The sequence below is a fragment of the Gavia stellata genome, chromosome 9 (assembly GCF_030936135.1).
Source record: "Gavia stellata isolate bGavSte3 chromosome 9, bGavSte3.hap2, whole genome shotgun sequence".
NCBI classification, from domain to species: Eukaryota; Metazoa; Chordata; class Aves; order Gaviiformes; family Gaviidae; genus Gavia; species Gavia stellata.
The window spans coordinates 13843464-13861196 of NC_082602.1; the positions used below are offsets into that span (position 1 = coordinate 13843464).

General features: G+C 39.0%; 1 protein-coding gene across 1 annotated transcript in view; it reads right to left on the bottom strand.

The window, feature by feature from the left end:
- Positions 1-17733, bottom strand: part of ZMIZ1 (zinc finger MIZ-type containing 1) — a 159031-nt gene that overhangs the window by 101199 nt on the left and 40099 nt on the right. The window lies entirely within an intron of this gene.

The following is a 17733-nucleotide window of genomic DNA, read 5'->3' on the forward strand; positions in this document are numbered from 1 at the left end:
GCATTCATGAAACAGCAGAGAAGCTTATTAGGGCCTTTAATCTCGACCCTCACCCCCAAACCACACTTTTTCTATATCTAAATACAGAGAAATACTAAAGTTCACACTTCAAGATTTTTTTAATAACTGCATCCATCTGTTAAATAATTTACATTCTGTTAGAATATGCAGCAATAATATAGCTATAAAAATATAGATTCCATAATCTGGGAACTATCCGTCAGCATTTAACACTATTTCTTACTTCCCTTCTGCAACATTGCATAAAGAGTTTCACAAAAGCAGTGCTTTAATGATGTACAGACACCAGAAAGAAATCTTATCTGTAAGAGATGCTTTGAAATAGCTTGATCAAGTCAAGAATCCTTCCACTTCCACTGTGAATGACAGGAACTGCCCCCTTTTTAATCGATGTGCATCAGATTAGTCTTTCTGTCCACTACATACAATACAGTACCTTGGTGGGCTGACTGTCCACAGCCAAAAGACTAAACATGGAGAACTGAACAGTTCAAGACAAAAGCTTTAGGATGGGAGGTTTGATGGCGAACTATTTTTAATGAAGCCTTCAAAGTAAAAACAGAAGAATTTTGCATGTTCCCTTAAGCTGTAAGTGTGGTTTTGCCTTTTCTTTCATATTTGAACCCATTGGTAAGTGAACATTAGAGCTGAACATATTCTTTGGAAGCTTAACCAGACAACTGTATTTTTAATCACTTAATTTCTTTTAATTTCTTAAAGTACTTAGAGAATACACATTGAAGCATCTCCTCTTTAACTACAAAAGCTGAAGTGAAAGTTCAGGTGTAGTGAGACTGACTTAAATGATAAAATACAATCTGGAGAAGGCACTCAAAGGAAATTAAAATTTTGGATTCTTCGACTTGAGAAAGCATAACTGGGTCTGTTTTTCTGATAGTGCTAAATCTCCTGCAGCTAGAAGTCAAGCATCTCTAACATATTTCCAGCTGAGCATCCAAGAACTGAGGAACCACAGGACATTAGTCTGCTTTGAGAATGTGGCCTGCATCACCACAGCTCTTAACTTTTGACCAGTCACTGTCAGCTCTCCAAACTATTTACTGATCACTGCGCCTTTATCATCAACATTTTAAATTAAAAAGCCTATTTAAATGAGGCTTAATACACGTTAGTGTTACTCCACAGGCCACTTATCTTGGCCTGGAGGACTGCTCCCTGGAAAATGCTGTGCAGTCTTTGAAATGACTCATGTCAAAATCTTTCTTAAAAAGATGCAATATACTTTCAAACCTGCAAAGAAAAATTAGTAGATTCAAAGCAAATTGCTGTTACCCAAGGTAGGAGAAATGAAGTTACAAAAGTTACATTTCTTTTTACTTTGGGAAAGAGAATAATAGACATATTTACAGAAATATACGTCAACGGAAAAAAGAATCTGCCTTATGCTTAAAGATAGTTTCTGTGATGAGGAATAAGAGATACTAAACCTTCAGGAGGCAGGTACTTCCAAGAAGGAAAGACAAAGATCCTACAGCGCCTCAGATCTCATCAAAACCACTTCTGTTTTCTCATGCATAAGATGTCCTCTCCAAATTGCCTTTCTCTTGCTTTGAATCACCATTACCTTTTTTGAAGACATTTGTCTGGGTGAAGGCCTGTAATTTTAATATTTATAGCCCCGACAAAATTAGGGTTTATATTCTAGTATTATCTCCACTCTAATCTGCCATCTCTTTCTGGGATTTAATGGTAGCTCTTATCTCTGCTGAAGGACTGAAGTTCAGTGAACTAAGTCTCCTCACTTCTGTCAGATCTGAATCAGAGGGGTCTGTCATCAACTCCTATATCAAAATCAGAGAGGGAGAAATGGAAGCCAGCTTTACAGAACTGGAACAGAAAAGTTAGTAAGTACCCTTCAATACCGCTCCTCAACAGCTTCAGCATTTAGAAGAGAAAAATGACTGCTTCAGCAAGCTGAGAAGACTTACATGTCTTCTAATGCTTTTAGAAATCTTCTCACACTCCTGGGAGTAAGGGGGAGAAAGATGGAGGGAAATACAAAGTTGGTTCCTCACTTATTCTTTACATCAGTGGAAAAGGGAGGATGGGAGAGAAAGAATCCTAGTTTCTCAATAACCCTCAATATATCACTTATGTGCTCCTAGTCCTATGCCAGACACATGCTACTCACTGCAAACCATCTCCTGGTACACTATAAATAAACTATGTCAAGTCCAGGCGCAATTTTCTTTTTCTGCTTGAGGAGAACAAACATCTTCTCGGGTTCTCCGTGAAAGCAACCAGGATTTTTGGTAGCAATTCCTCTACGGTAAAGATTTTTGGAAGGATGGGAGTAGGCAAGTAGCTCTTGCCTCATTTTTTTAATTGGCTTCCAGGGGAAACCATATACAATAACACTTCTAACCCAGTTCACCTCTGTTGATCTGTGCTCTCTCCACCCGCCTCAATATGAAAAATACCTGACACATAGACACACACATGTTCTTGTTTCTTCTGTTGCAACTTAATTTATATTACTGAATACAGTTTCCAAAATAAAGTAACAGATCATCAGGAAAAAAATTAAAGGCCTTTAGACTGAGAGTTACTGGAAAACAAAAGAAAGCCCATACAAGTGGTTTCTATACTCTGGGAGTAAGCATGCAGATCCCGTCAGTTTATGATGAGCAAAAAAAAAAGAACATTGATCAAATCAACATTTTGTTTTGTCTTAAGTGTCACCACTGCAACAGGAAGACATTAGCTAGGCAGAATTAGTATGGGTCCAATGTAATTAATATTTCTATGACTAATCACTGGAGGTACACTATTGCCCAGAGACCCAAAGAGGAGTAGAATGTCATCATAACAGAAATGATCAATACAATTTTTAACCTTTAGCTTTAAAAATACAACTGAATTCTTAAGACTTTGACATTGCCTCATCTAACAACAAGAATGATTTATGGGCATTCAGCAACGGGGCGGGGGGAGAAAAAAGCATGAATCCCTACAGAACGCCACAGGAAAGCAAGTAATAACTCTAAACCTACTAAAATGTGGAACATAATTTACATGATTCTTATAAAATATTTATGTTACTTTCAGACAAAGTATTGACTGAGATATCCGATTTCATCAAAAAGATGAAAACATTCTCTAAATAATTACATCAGATTAAAGAGCTGATATTTAAGTAATGATGCTCTTTAAGGGTAGTCATCCTGCAGGCAGAGGAATGCAAAGGTAGGAAAAAAGGTGTGGGAAAACAACACTTCTGTACTGTGGTTAAGATTACAGAGGATGACCATGTCTATCAACTGTAATGCAAGCTAGCAAGTAAGCTCAAACACGGACTGCAATCTGAAGGAAAATCCATACATTCTTTTAACTCTTGCATTTAACTGCCAGAACAGCAAGTGGTGCCCTTGGAAGCAGCAAACAAGACAGGGGGAGCGCAGCTACCACTGCTGCTGCCTTCCCGGCGAGCAGAGCTGGGAGGTGGCAACATGGGGAAGGAAAAGCTTTCAAGACTGAAGTGTGCTTTGGGGAGGCAGCCAGCTGGGAATTCCTGCAAATTAGGCCAAATCCTCCTGAGTAACCTAGCACACTTTCCGTTCTGTGTTCGTAAATGAAAAAAACATAGAAAAGGCGGCACCTTTGCTCAGAAACTTAGGAAATAAAAGCAGTACCCAACCCCCAATACAATTGGTTATATTTACAAAGACAGTAAACAGAGAAGAGAAAAAGGAAAGAAGTCACTGTGTCACCATTTGAGCCCTGTTTGGGAGGAGTTCAACACATTAACATAAACGATTATACTAGTGCATAACAGCAAATCCACTGCTCGTCTGCTATCCTCACTTCAGGGAATAAATGAGTGACGAGGGCTGCTAGTATATCCCATAGGCAGGGGGTGAGGAGGTCGCCTTGCTCTGAGGGGCACAGTGTTGGGTACTGATACGGAGCCCTCAGTCCCCTGTGGCGAGACTGGCTCACTTCTGTCACTGACTGCATTGTCCTGAATTGGGTCTCATAAAACCACGATCCTTAAACTAAGATGTTTGGTTAAATCGGGCTTCTGACTGCTTTCAGACAAGAACTCACAGTGGTAAATTGCAATGAGTCCAAAAGCTCTTGTAATTGCGTTAACACTGTTCATTTCCACAGGAGGTTCATCACTTTTAAGAAGATGATGTCAAATGCAGGAGGAAGCCTCACAACTACAGTAAATTCTTTATCCTCTCTCTCCAAAACGGCAGTAGCAGAAAAACAACTGTGTGATCAAGGCAGTTGGGAGACTCAAGACAGGAGTCCCCAGCTCTCTGACAGGGTTAACTCAGTTGCCACCTCTTCCTCCCCAGCCCTTGCCTTCATTTACCCTCTGTCTTTTCTGTCTACCTCAGTTACAAGTTTTTCAAAGAACCTTCAAACTGTGTGCAGGGTTTCTTAGCACAACTGGCCTTGATCTCACGTGGGATCTTTGAGAGCACCAGTGAGTAACATCAACACCACAACCAAGTAACACTGCATCAGGGCACCAGAAAAACTATACATTAGATCCTTTGAAAAGTTCTGCACTTTCTTCTTTGGTGACTGAGGCAGATGAGGTTACCTTGTTAGGACAGGACAGAAGAGTGCTTTGACTACAGCCAGTATTTGGTATAACAAATATTTAGTTATCTAATGAACAGATGAAGGCAAGAACTAAGGTTTTTAATAACTTGTTTAAAAACGGAACATTATACATTTAAGAAGGCCAAGAGTGATATATTTTTTCCTTTTAAAAAGACATATCATTATAATCAAGGATGTAACTATAACAACCGAGTTCCAGATTTTGTTAACTTGGTTGAGTGGCCTTTTGCTATAGTTTGGGTTGCGATATGGCCTGGCTTATCTTGTTACCATCAGTAGCTGTTAAGCAGCGTTTACAAAATGAGCGCACAGTTCAGCTCACATGCCTACATCACCAAATTTGTTATCTTGAATTCAGCCTCTCTGAAATCTGTTTTGATCAAGAAGTAAAGGACTTAAACCAGATATTGCCTGGTTAATTTGTTCAGACCTAAATTACTTTTGAAAGTTTCCTAATCATTTGCTCATGTTGCAACTGTCCACAGTTGAAAAGAATTTCATACTTAGGGATTCTGCTTTGAGAAACATTGTATTTTTTGAATACGTTTCATTTTACATTTGTCCTCTAATGCCTAATAAGCTCTTAATCAGCAGGTTGCATCCCTGAAACATTATCTCTTACCTATAATTTGAAATGTTTCTCATTTAGTGGTTTTTTCCCCCCACTAAAAATGCTTGAAATAGTTACTTAGCAGGACCGATGGAGCAAAGCACATCATGCTTTTACAACCCATTTGCACTTCTGCAGACTAAGATGTAACAAAAGAAGTAACACACTATAGAATGTTGTTATCTAACACCACAGTGTGTCAACAACATACACGCACAAACTCTCCCCATACATGTTTTAATTCTAACTTAAGTTGCTGAATTTCCATCAGCAAAGGTTTTTCTTTGCCACTGTTTGCATTTTGTTGGTTTCTCCCCCATGGAATAAAACCTAGATTTTTCTCTGACATCTTCAGAAACTTGTTTCTTTTAATCTTTTGTTACCTCTACCTAATGTCATCAATATTCAATGGTCTACCTCTGTCAATGAAAAAAAAAACCCAACCCCAAAACCCCACCATTTTCTTCATTCTTCTCTCAGATGTAGTACTGTTATTACCATTTATTCATAGTCAGTCTTCTCTTGCATACATCTACTCTGCTGCCATTCCAGGCAAAGACCACTATGCATCGAGTGATCAAAGGATGAGACTTGCTACGTGAATCCTTATTTGGTACGACAGCCATACTGCACCAAGTTTAAAAAAAAAAAAAATTTGAGTTTTTTCATATTCCCTCCAACTAAAGTCACCAGATCAACTCACGTCACTACTTTTGATCTAAAAAAATCCCAAGTGGGACAGCAAATAACCCTTAGATAGTAGAGCAAGTGACATCCTTGAATAAGAGACATCCAAATGATTTACACAGAAGATCAACAAGAAGCAGCACATTTTTAAACGTGTATTTAAAACCGGCACTCAGTCTCTTCAATGAAGTTCAATAAGCAGAGCAATTTCTCACCATTTGTGCATTAAAAGCCAAAGCAAGGGAAAAAGTTTCCGTCATATCTACTAAACAAAACTGTTTGCACATACCTTGGCCTTTCAGACATATGTGGTCTTACCCTTTGTCACTTCGGAGCAGATGTTTAATTGGGAGGAAGTGATTTTAAACATCTGTAGCCAACATCTGAGAAGCTGGATGAAGACCACACAGAGCCTTGAGGAAATTCAAAGTGTATGCAATTATATCACTTCCCAGACTGCTTATTTAGGAGAATTAAAAAAATAAACAAAACCAGAAGTTTCAATAGAGAACCTTCAAAATCCTTCCTCTCATTTGTCTTCCTCTCCCTTTGAAAAAAATTGGTACTTTAGGAGATATAAAGTCTATCAACTGAGTAACCAAGGTTTGACCAACAAGAGATACTGCATCCCCTGAAGGAAAAAAACAGGGAATAAAACCCAATTTAGTATCAAGCCTTTAATCCCTTAGGGAAACAAAGCAAAAGAGAGTAAATATTTAGATGAGACCCACTAGGACTGAGTAATGTTTCAGGTGTATTGCAGTAACTTAGGTTTGGTGATACACCTGCAGCATATACAACAGTCTTCCACAAAGAAAAACGAGGGGACAGTCTCTCCAGAATTCAAGTCTCTAATTTGCAACAGCATTGCTGGTGGTACCCCCCAGACTTGAGCAACTGAGCTGCCTCCTTAATTCTAGTTAAATCTTTCAGAAGCCAGGTTCTTTACTTCACAGAAGAGCCTGGACAAGACAGAGTACTCAGCTAAGCTTTTTCTCCTTGGGTAGCTGCTATAGTAGGAGAGGAAAACAGAAAATGAGGTGGCCAAACAGATCAGTTCCCATGAACATAAGGGGAGATGGCCATAAGAGTCAGTTCCAGCAATCATTCTGTGAGACTTTCAAAACTGCTTTGCTTAAACAGAGCACCATCTACAGAAATCAGACTGTTAGTAAATTTCTAAAATGCTAATTTAAAACTGCAAACCTTAACAAAATTAAGAGCATGTTTAAATAAAAATACAAATGCAGCTTGGTTTTGCTACCCTCCTTTTTAGAAGTCATTTATTAGGGCGCTATACACAGGTAGCATTCTATTTCCCAACTTGAATGTCAAAGTTGGAACTTTTTGCATTATCAAATATGTAAAAATAAATGTTACTTCACTAGGAATCTTACTGTTTGAAAACTTTAATTAGGATCAAGACAACAAAATGGTAATGGCTCAGCAAATGCAAGGTTTGTACAAGAGGAAAATCACAAGGTTTCACAAAACTTTTAAGTGGCCAATAAATATTTCTCTAAGTCCACAAAATTGATCTCTAAAAATGTTCCTCAAGGGGATGCCAAACCTTCTGACCTACTTTCTGAGAGCAGAGAACTGCTATGTAAAATACACTGTAAGTAGCACCAATAAACTATTGGTACTTAGGAATATCAAAAGAACTTGTCAGAATTGGCAACCTAGAAAACCACCGGCGTGGCTCCATGGCAGATGTGAAAGACTAGAGGCCAGTATGGTGTGTTCTGCTGTCATACATTCACTTATATAGCTGACATGCTTTGGCTTAATAGTAAAAATCTTCCTTTGATCTGAACTACAGACTACAGCTTAAAAAAACAAAAAGGTAGAACAAAAAGCACAAAAGAGGAAGACGCTGTTTCACAACATGCGTTGGGGAGGATAAGACTCCATACTGTTTGCAAGTCCCCTGGTCTTAAGCCTTCAGTGGAAGGCATCTGTTCCTCTGGAACAGCAGGGAGAGGACACCTGATGCTGACAGCTTTACGAGAGGTCTCTGGACCATGAGATTGTCTAGAAAGTTCTCTGTACAAATCAATGTGTATAGATCGTCAAACTCACACAACCTGAGCATCAAAAACACATACCATTTAAAGTACTGTGGTACCTTTGTTCTCTAAGTACTACAACCGAAACATGGCCTTCCCCTCCAGTGAACAAACCCAAACACAAGCAGCACAATTTCCAAGAAAAAAAAAAATGTTAAAAGCTCTGTGGAAAAACTCCATTTTTGTCCTGCATGAAAACGATGCGTTACCCCAATTTGTAGCACATACAGATCTTTTAAAAAAGTTTAAACCCCCCGCCCCCCTTTAAATGAATTGCTATTAATGAGCAGCCAAAGACAGAAAAACAAGTATGCTCGCTCGTCCCCAATGAGTTACGATGGCCCACTCAAAGCTGACTCAGGAACTAATGTAGTTGTTTCAAGAAACAAAATAGCAAAAGATTCAATCTTGAGCAGCTTTTAAACCATCTGTTCCACACTATTTTAATCACTTCTGCTCAGTACAGAGATTATGGGTTGCAGTTCATTTGTGGTGGAAAAACAAAGAATGCTGCATTTTTGGAGCGCGTGGGGGGAAATCCAGAATCCTCCCAACTACTCTGAAACTGAGGTATTTGAAGAAAGCAAAAGGCTTACTGCTTGCCCGCTCGAGCGTGATAAAACAACCCTCCCCCTCCATGAGGGATTCCTCCTGTGCCTTGAAGCAAACTCAAATTGGAATGTGCCACACTGACCTGAAAAAAGGGGGATGTGGGGAAGGAGCTCCTATTAGCCACTTTATTATGGCAAAACAATTAGTATCATTCTTTCCAACGGAAGAACCCAAAAGTTCCCATTGCTACTTGTTGTGGGAAATTGCTTATTAATGTGAAGAATGTGTTTCCTCAGCATAAAAGTTACAGACTTCCCATGACTTTCTTGTAGTACAAAAAGATCAGCAGGGCAGAAGCAGTAGGTAGATTTGAAGCGATGAGCATATCTTCTCTGTAACACAGTGATCTCTCCTCCTTTCTCTCCATCCCCAGAAGAAGAGCAAACAGTTCTCCGAGATGACAAGCAAACAGAAAAGGTTAGTCCCACAGCTAATTTGAATAGAACTTCAACTAAAAGCATCCTCCATGCAGGTAACTGGTGGATCAACACAAGCGCTTGTGTTTACCTGCCTGAGCTATATGAATGACTATTCCCCTATGCCATTTTCATCCTCCCCGAGGAACTGTACTGTTACAGTTTCCGCTTCCCACTGTGTCTTCTTAGCACTTCTAAAGGGATCTGACACAGCTCTTTGTGCTGCTCTAAGCTGAAATGGTGTGCCAGTTCTTTCCCAGGGCACTGAAGGGAAATATGTCTTCCCCAACATCAAAAGCCGATGAAGTCTTCTTGAAAACACTGAAAGACTTATCAAATGATTTAGCCTGTGATCTGACTAAGATGTAGGTAGGCAAACAGATATAGTGAGAGGAAACTTGATCTCTGCCTAACCATGTCAGCTTGCCCAAGCTGAACATCCTACTGAAAAAGAGTTTTTTCTGCTGTAAAGATTAATTCTCAGTATTCCCATGATCACTAACTCCCATATGTTATTATTTAACACCAATATCAAAGGAGCAACTCAACTACATGAAGGTCAGCATGAATTTGGCTAAACAGGATCAGTATGTTTGTTTGCATGGCCTTGGATAACTAACAGTGTTGGCTGGAAAATAAATAAATAAAATGCATTATGACTTTTTTCATTTTCATTAACATTTTTCAACCAGTCCAGTTTAAATTCACATTTGGTGCCTTTTACAGTCATCAAGATTAGCAGGAAATAGAATGTATTCATAAAAATGCTTGATTTTTGCATATAGACAAAGCATGTGCAAAAATAAAAATCTAAATATAATCAACAGTTCATCTAGAGTATAAAAGACATCCAGAGAACGTAAGTAGTATGAGTAGATATCTATTTTATACACTTAAAATACTGATAGTAAGTGCTATTAAGCTATGCCATTTGTTATGGTGCAGAATAAACCCATATGCTTGTAGATAAGAACATAATAACTCTTAACTATGTAAAGTGAGGCAATAGAGAAGATCCATTGGTTTACATAGATTTGTGCAGCCACTTTCCATTGCTGAAGGATCCACTAAGTGGATTAATCATCTCTGATCTCAGCACACTCAGATTAAGCTAAAGATTTCCACAGGACACATTTTCTGTACTACAGCAAATTAAAACCTAGTGAGGCACTTTCCTTCCTCTTTTTTCACCTTAGCAGCCCAATTTGGGGGCTTTAGCATTCTGTCTGGCATATCCAGCTACGCAAAACCTCTGAAAATCAGGACCTGAGTGACTATTACATACCCATAGAGGGTGCCGGTCTGAACCAGAAAGGGATTGTAGTGATCTATTTTTAGGACAGAAATGTCACAGTCAATAGTGAGGCAAATATCCTGCTTCACTCTGCCCTGGAGGTAACAGTTTCAAAGGTCAGAAAGCAATGCTTTCTGGAGATACTTCAGTGCCTCTAATAAGAATGTGCGATTAGCCTTTTTGATGAAAATGTTATTTACTGATAGCGGGAGTACTGCAAACTGCACAGACCCTGCATATATGTACACTTCGGATGGTTGTTTGCAACAAGCACTTAAGAGATTAGCGTTGTTTCTTAGAGTCTAGGGGATACCTCTTGCCCTTGCTCTCTACACTGTAAGTGTGAAAGACAGATCATACCACTTGTTCTTAACTGTCCCTTAACAGCAACCCCAGAAAAAAGAAAGACGATAAAAGGAAAAGAATGAAGAGTGGGAAATGGAATTGCTCCTCAAAGAACTCTCTCTAGTGGTCAGCAAATGACTCTCTTCTCTCTTCAATTCAATTATATACAAACTCAAATATTTATATTTATATTTGAGATGCTTCCAAACAAAGATTTCAAAGTCCTCATGCAAACAAGAGATTGCCTCATGGCTCTAACAGCTACCCGCTATCCCTCTGAAGCATCTAGGATAATTGATAATGGAAATCCAGATAGCTGGCTGTGAAGAAAAGAGAGACAAGTCTTTGGCAAGGTCCCAGTTGTAACTCAAGACCTCCAACAGCACGCTCTAATCATAACTAAATCTGCCCACTTAGGCGATTTTATTACAGGTTCTACTATATCCTGTTATCCATTTAGACAACTTCTACATATTAAATGGCTGTGCCCCCACTTTGATCCTTTTGTTATCATGATGAGTGTTTTGGATATAGTTTGACACTTTAATCCTGTTTAGTATGCAAAATATGGAGATATGACTGAAAAAAATCTCAGAAAAAAAATTAAGAATATCCTGGTTTAAATTAATTAAATCATCATCTTAGGGAGACACATGGGATGCAGTCAAGGAATACCCTACAAAAAAGATGGTCAAAAAAATCCACCATTCAGGCCTGAGTTTTTCTTCTACTTTGCTGGCTGAGATGATGTCCAGAAAAAAAGGCGATTTATAGTATATTCATGAGAAAGCTGCTTGCATGATGGGCTGCTTCCTTCCTCTTAACTCCATGCACGCAACTTCAGCAGTTGCAGTAGCTGCTCTGACAGGTTATACTCTTGACCTGTGGCAAGATGACGAGCTGCTACGGGAAAGAGGAGGATTATGTGGGAGATACCCAAGAGAGGAAAGCTGATGCTTTGTCAGCGACAGTAGCCCAGCTCTCTCGTTAGAGAACGGTCTCTCATTCACTGTTCAAAGAGCTGCTCCCTCTCTCCTTACTTTACCTTACCTAGCAAAGGGAACCAAGTCAAACTGAAGGTCCAACTTGACTTACCAGCCACCTCTTAGACCATGCTACTCTAGACTGTGAATATAGCTGCTAACTAGCATGAAATAAATTACACGATACAGCCAAATACTAACTACAAGGTTACCCGTTCTCCGGCAAGGCAGCAGGCACAGGTAAGGGAGCACTCTTCCAAAAGCAAGAGCTTTCAGTCACTATTGGTGAAACTGATGCAGAAGTCATCAGGAGGGAAGGCAATTATTTTTTTTGAAACCACAAACATATGAATACATAAATCCATACAGGTCATTTTCTGGTATCTTAAAGAAGATGATTAAATTTAAGCTTTAGACTCAGGCAATCACCAGGAAACAGTGATTAGAAGATAACGTACACATGAACGAAATGTTGAGTACCTTTTAAAACACAAGTCTAGATTTATTTAGCTCTCTTACCTGCTTTTCTTTTTTGAACTTATTGCTGTTGATAACTTTATTAACTTCCTTTGCAGCCCCTAAGTCCCTATGGCGTGAGTTTTACTAAGTGGAAGAAATCTGATCTTTTGCAGTGAACCCCCCTGATTAATCCCTTGCTAGTACACCAGGGCAACTTTACTGTGTTATTTAGGCAGGGAGCATAGTTAAAAGCTCACAACCAGCCCCAGTTCATTTACGAAATGTGGCTGAAATGCTCGTATGTGCGTTTCTGTGTAAGAAGTATCATGTTGTCCTTCGTATTCCTACAGGGGAAATTCTTATTAGGCACTTAATGTTTCAAGGCCAACAAATAATGGGTTATTTATTTATGACATCATAAATTAAAATAACACATGAAACCAAAGGAATCAAAACTTCTTCTGTTTGACAGGCATTCTTCATGTAATACTTCCATCTACATGCTTTCTTAATTTCTAGTTTTGTTATGAAAATTAGTTACTAATGTGGCTTTCAGAGACTGGACAAAGGGATTAATTTCGTAAGGGTGGCATCAGAAAAAACATAGCTGAAAAGACTGCTCTGTTGGGCACAGTCCTGCCATACTGCATAGCATACTGCATGGAGGAAAGGTGCCTTAAAAATACCAGAGATCCAGCTGTCATGTTTTGGGTATTGTTAGCAAACACTCTAAGAAACTTTAACATACAGACACATGCCTTCACCACCGTGCCTCAAATAAAATGCCAGCAGGCAGACCTCAGAAGAACTGATGGAGGAAAGGGGGAATTTAAACTCCTTCCCATCCACAAAATCATGCTTTGGACCAGCAATGTCCTATTATTCATTGGCTCAAAAATACTGATTCAGCAAAGAATTTAAGCATGTGCCTAAATTTAAGCAGTTTAATTAACTTTGACGTCAGTAAGCCTACTTGTGTGCTTATAATTAGATATGTGCTTGCCGAAGCAGAGCCCATCTGAATAGAATCTCGTTGATTTTAATTTGGCCCTTTGTCTTTGCCCCTCATTTATTCTTTGCAGTGACTGAAGGATTAGTGCTAAGGTTCTGATTCAGGAATGCAGTTAAACAACTCATCTTCACCCCCAACATGCAAAAAGAGGCTAAGCATGTCTCAAAAGATAAGCATAGACCTAAGTGCTTTCCTGAATAATGACAATTTCATGATTGAAAAATGATCAGAGAGGAAGAGTTATTTCACTCATACTGTAAATTCGGTGGTCCAGTCTTTCTTTTTATGTCAGTTTTTTTAAAAGATAGAAAATCCTTTTCCATTTATGTAAATAAAGAGCAAAAAGTCATGCTCCACATACTATAAATGAAAATTTACGACTAAGCAGCTACTTCATAGAGAAATTAGTTTTATATAGGAATCTTTTTTCACTGTTATTAGTTCTTGCAGTGTGGAAGAGCCTGCTGTAAATGTCTTAGTTGTTCATTTGAATGATGGCTTTTAGGTCCCGATATCCAGGATATTTTAAAGTCACGTAAAAACAAACACAAAATAATAAAGCATTAAACTAAAAAAAAAAAAAAACCCAACAAACCCTGCATGAAGAATGCCGAGAACATGAACACCACTCATTCAGACAACAAAAATAACAGTTCAAGTCCCAGAGGTCAAAAGACAGCTAGGTGCCCTCATAGTACACACACCAGAGCAGAGGAGCAAGATCAAAGCCCCAACTCCTGCCAGGCTGCTCTGATAAACACCACTAGAGGAAAATCTGATGCCTTTTAACATGCCCATGCAATTGTATTCACCACACAGATAGCATCTTGAACAAGCCTTTTGACTCAGATACTTCAGCCCATTCTTGTGTTTATGGCCTTTTAAAACCTGGAATACATGACAGCCATTTATTAACTGCAAGCACACCACAATTAAAGGTGGATTTGGAAGGATACAGCAGTGGTGGGGGAAGAGGAAAATAGAAAACCAAGAAGTGAGTTCACTATGGAAAACACTACAGGAAGAGTTACTCAAAATAAACAAGGAACCCCGAAGAGTACTTCTTCTGAAGACTCTCTGTCGTCTATCACAATCCTCATCTACAAAGCTCACTGCAGGGTTCCCTGATCCCCTGTACCAAGATGCTGCAACACATGGTGGGATTACTGTGGTGCACCGGACTGGGGTGCATGCTAATGGAACGACTGTCAGGTCCCTAAGCTGTGCCGAGCAACTGGAATAGCAAAGGATTTGTTATGCAGTTTGCATTAATTTTACTGGTAAATACACAGCTGAAATACCAACAGGTCTTTGAAAAATATCCAGCAGAAATCCCATTGATTTTGTGATTTTTCAGAAACCCCACTTATAAATCTGTGCATGTAGTGAGATGGCTAGTCCTTCATTTACTCAAGAACTGTTAGCACATACCTAACATTCTGCTTTTAAAAGAACACTGGAAAAAAGTTAAAAAGATGTAGCCTCAAATTACATTGAAGAGAAAGCTGATGATATAAAGAAGCCAGCTATGCGTCTACTTCATGAGTGCATATGGAGACACCAGAACAGAATAAGAACATACCAGCTGGATTATTAAAGCAATATGCTTGAAGTAATAGAACTAATACAATTCTTTTAAAGCCATTTAGTTTGTTAAGATAGGTTGACAACATTGGGGTTGAAGGAGATGTAGGAAAACTTTCATTTAGCTAGTAATTTTAGTTATGGGGGTATTATTTGCTTATTAACTTGCGCATGCCATAATGAGAACCACATTATTACCTGCAGATCTCATAGAACTTCATTATCTCATTCCCATTTGGATTTTGCATTACCATATGACTAGGTTTTCCTAGACACATCTAGATTTTTTCATGCTAAAATTTCTATTTTTACCCTAAAAAGGCTCTCCGACACTAATTCATTTGCCTAGAATTTGCCAGCTTTGCAGGCAGAGCAGGCATATGCCATCCTTTTCCTCTGCTCCCATATTGTGACCTCTCCCTTCTTTGCTCCATATCTTTTTGCTGCATCAGTAAAACAAATAGACCTATTTCAACTCTTTCATCTCAACTCTTCTACTGTTTTAAAAATTTACAAACAGCTGCCAGAAGAATGGACGCTGTTTAATGTGTAGGACAGATGATGTTTGGTCTGGGCACACTAGAAACACTGAATCCACAATTTCTCACCATCCTGTGCAGCCAGCAATCAAGGCTTTCTCTCCAGAGAAGGGGAGACTTAATGTTCAGAAACGGCATTGCTAACAAATAATGCTTCTAGACATGGAACCTTAAAAAGTAATTCCAACATTGCTATAGAAGGCAGCTATTTCTGAATACATGCGCTTTCTCAAGCACAGCTTTATATTTTCAATCTCCCTGTGACCTTTATAGCTTCATTGACCTCATGATAAGTAAAGAGTTTTGGACAGAGAGATGAAAGGCAGATAAAAACATCACCTATGCAAATAAATACAACAATAGAACAGTGATTCTTTACAGACTTTTTTTTCACCTTTGTAGACTAAATGGCACCTGCAGAATAAACAGTTTCCTTTCATGGGGCAACATATATAATTAATATCTGACTATTCCAAGTTTCCAGTATGTTTTCAAACCACAGTCCAAATATATTTAGTTCACAACAGATGCACATATATGCTCACATTCCTTCCAGATCCTCAGTTCAGTTTTATTTTCTTCTCTACAAAATTCCGCTTCAGCATGATTTGTATCATGCAGAGACTGTCAGCCATGTATCAGTGTTACCTTTTTGAAGACTATCCTTAGAGGTCATCATCATCTTTCTACAGAGTTTTAGACTATCTGATTGACAAGTTTAAGTTTTAATTAAATGTGGGGCCAATATATTTCCCATTCTCCCTTGATTTGAAAACATAACCCTCCCCAGAGTTGGAGACTCTGGCTCTTCCACTCTGAGTGAAAGCACACATGATGTACGAAGATGTGAATTCTACCAGATCAAGAAAATATGAGGAACACAGAACATACTTTCAACTGCTGAAGTCTGGCAGTCTGTAGCGTTGACTAAACCAAAGGGGACTGTGCCAAGTCAGACATGGCAGTTCGGATTTCCCCTCTGTTTTTCTAACATCACCTTCAATGTTTGCTACTCCACACATTACAATCAAAGAAAAAAAGAAAATTGCTGAAATGCCTCTGCATATGTAGCTGTTCTAAAGGGATGCTGAAAACCAGTCTGCCGTCCTTCATAAGGACTGAGGTCTGTTTGACACCTAGCTCCTAGTAAGGACTCTACAGGAAGACTGGCTGCTGAACTTTGCTCAGCTGACTTCTTTGCCCTGACACATGGTTTGGGTTCTCGTATTAGCACTAAATTCACTCAGTTTGAACTAAGTTTGAATTTTGGTGTGTGTCAGAGTTATCTTATAATCAATAACCAAAGGATCCCCTTAAGTGTCCAGCAGTGGTTTGATGATCCACCAACTTTGTGTCACAGGCTTAAGGACTTTGCTCTCAGACGTTATTCTTGTTTCAAACCACAGTTTTCTGTGCCTTTAGAGGTACTGAATGACTCTGTGTGGAGGCTTAAACAAAACAAGCAACACAACACTTCTTTCCAACCCTCTATCAAGACTCTCTAAAAGGTAGATCAGTCCCCAGATCCCACACCAAGCATGCAGCTTCACACAATTGGTTTGATATAACTAAGAGTGGCACAGAGGCAGGAAGTCCTTGAGCAGCAGCTGTCATACTGTACTGCCACTGCCTTGGCTAAGGAGCTTCTGCCTTCTTTCTCTATCACTGCAAGTTGGGAGCAGTATTTGGCTGCAAAGAATCAAACGAACACAGAACTTGCTCCAACCAAAGACTTTGTCTTTACCTATTAATTTTTCCATACACTGAAAGAAGAAAAAAGAATCTCTCTCTTTTGGAAGAACGTTTTTTCTTTCTGACAGTTGCTAGACCACAACGTCAGTCTAGCCCTTCTCCAGCTCACAATGATGCTCACCCTAGGTACCGGATGTATATTTAGCTAAATTGAGTTAAATTTTAGATCAGAATTTAAAAACAACTTATTGTCCTGTAAAGCACGCTAGATGTCATAACAGAACAAAGAAAGGAGGTTTACACAAATCTGGTTCTAACAGAAATCTACCTGAAGTCTTTGCTTTTGCTCTCAAGACAGCACAACAGTGACAACTCCAATACCTTGTTGTTTTTCCTTCGGCCAAGTCAGAGTTACTGTAGTTACTGCTAATTATTTCAAACACACAGATTTGGCTGTAATACTAGAAGACCTCTAAAGCAAAACCCCCTTATTGCTTGCAATGGTATCTGGCTTTTCAAGGACCACTCCAACATTCCCAGTGGGAAACAGCAACTGTTACGAATTTCCAACAATTTACATCTCCCAATCTCATTTCAGACCAACAGTGAGTCATTTTTCACATTGAGAACCTAGAGGTCTCTCTGGTTCTTTGCCTTAATTGAAATTGCTTCTGTAGTAAATACACTAAATAATTTCATTTGTTTCTTCTATGATGGAAAGACAATATCTTCCAGAGTGAGCAAGATTAATGTCATTTGGGTCTGACCAGACAATCATAGGGGAGACTATCGCACAACAAAGAAATACCCT